At 36.1% G+C, this 2,139-nt stretch overlaps 1 pseudogene; it reads right to left on the reverse strand.

The window, feature by feature from the left end:
- Positions 1-991: 991 nt before the first annotated feature.
- Positions 992-1,908, reverse strand: LOC149172449 (SKP1-like protein 1A pseudogene; annotated as a pseudogene).
- Positions 1,909-2,139: the final 231 nt, after the last annotated feature.

A 2,139-nucleotide genomic window follows, 5' to 3' on the forward strand; every position in this document is an offset into this window, starting at 1 on the left:
TCTTACCATGTCAAGAAGGCAACTCAACTGATATTTGGAAAAAGTAATCACACTTCAAATCAATGGTTGAAAGTGTCTCACTTGATCCAACGGAGGAGGATGAAAGTGTTGACAATTGTTGATGCATAGGAAAGGCCTATGGGCCTAAATATTTATAAATATCTTACATGGCACCTAGCAAAAGAAAGCATCAAGCTGCGGCGATCCAAACTCTAAATTTATTCGTGCAACAATACTCTAAATTTACCGAATTCATTCGTGCAATAATAATAGCAAGGAAATTAAAAATATAAAAGCCATTCAGGGCACATAAATTCAAAACAAAATCAAAATATCAAAACCTGGGATCCAAACTGAGGCCATTTATTCGTGCAATAATACTCTAAATTTAGCGAATTCATTTGTGCAATAATAATAGCAAGGAAATTAAGATATTCAGGGCACATTAATTAAAAAAAATCAAAGTCTTAAGACCAGATAAGACATGTGAATTTTCTTTTGATAAAACAACATGTTCTACTTGCAAAAACAATTTTTAAGAAAAAAAACAAAAAGTTCCAAACCAAATTGCATTTTCGTCGGTCCCCACCTTCACCTTCTAAATTACTATAGTAAAATAGTATTCATTCGTGCAATAATCCTCTAAACTGAGGCAATTCATTCGTGCAATAATACTCTAAACTCGGCGCATTCATTCGTGCAATACAAGGAAATCAAAAATGAAAAAGCCATCCAGTGTACATAGATTCAAAAAAATTCAAAATGTTAAAACCAGTGCACATAGATTCAAAAAAATTCAAAACGTTAAAACCATGCAATTGGAGCCCATTTCACTACACAGTTGACAGAAAAATAGTTGCAATATTTATTAGAAATTCGACAAGCCCAATACTACTGAAGGAGTTGCTCCGAGATCTTTACAAAATTATTCAACCAGAACAAACAAAAAAATCGACGAATCCAAACAAAAAAAGTATACCACTAATAGTTTCTAAACAAATTCTTGACTACAATAAAAGAAAACACCACGGCACAGAAATTCAAAGGCCCACTGATTTTCACGCCTGACCTCCTCCTCCTCTTCAGGAGTAAAATCATTCCTTATGTTGAAAGTTCTACGTATTTCTTCTGGCGTTTTCCCTTTTATCATGTCGGCAACAGTCCGACATGCAAGATCTAGCAGATTTTTTATGTTTAGGTAATTAGCAGCCTGCAAAAACCTGGAAAGCTTAATAAGCCAAAATTTCCGTAAAATATACAAATGTATCTATACCCTGGACAGGCATATACATGTGCTAAGCATTACTAAAGAAAGCGAAGAAGATATTGCAGAAAAATTACATGGAATGAGACTACAAAGAGATTTCTAGCATTGAAGGATCTCAGAAATAACATTGAAGGATCTCAGAAATTAAAAAAAACAATTAGTTGATGGAACATTGATTTACTGGAGAAGCCATCGGTAACTGTACTCAGAGGTTCCAAACAATTTGGTTGGGTTGGGGTAATTCAGGTAGATTAGACCCCTCAAAACAACAAATAAGAAAAGCGATAGTTTGGTTCAAAGAATACCAAACCATCAAATAAGAGTTTGTGACAGAATACCAGGATAAGGTCGAACAAAGTCTCCTGATCGACTTTTACGAATTCTTCATCCCAAGTCTTGATTTCTTCCTCCGAAATGGCCGATTTCTCACGTGCGCGGTTCTGAGCATCGACATGGTACTTGCAGTATTGGATGACCTTCGAGAGTATCTCACTAGAAACGTTTGGCAGCGGAATAGCATTGGCGGTGCCAGTGTCCTCGATCATGTACTTGATGGTCTGAGATTCAAATGCCACAGCCTCAGTGACATCAAACAATTCGCCATCTGAGCTCTTCAAACTCACCTTGCTTTCCGAGGCCATGGCTCCCCAACTGAAAAGTTGATCCGAATAAAAGATGATCTGAATAAAAAGAAAGGATTGAATTTCTGTGTATAAGCGAAGAGAACTCGAGAAAGTATGAACGAACTTTTGCTCGATCAATATGAGATGAGCGATATGTGGTAAGGGAAATATATTTATAGCCTGATTGATTACCCAAATAACCATGCCATGGACCATTCGCTGCCTTTTTTAATTATTTTTTCTTAACTC

The sequence above is a fragment of the Pinus tabuliformis genome, chromosome 4_2 (assembly GCF_031772625.1).
Source record: "Pinus tabuliformis cultivar Carrire ecotype Pingquan chromosome 4_2, CPIR1, whole genome shotgun sequence".
Taxonomy (NCBI): Eukaryota; Viridiplantae; Streptophyta; class Pinopsida; order Pinales; family Pinaceae; genus Pinus; species Pinus tabuliformis.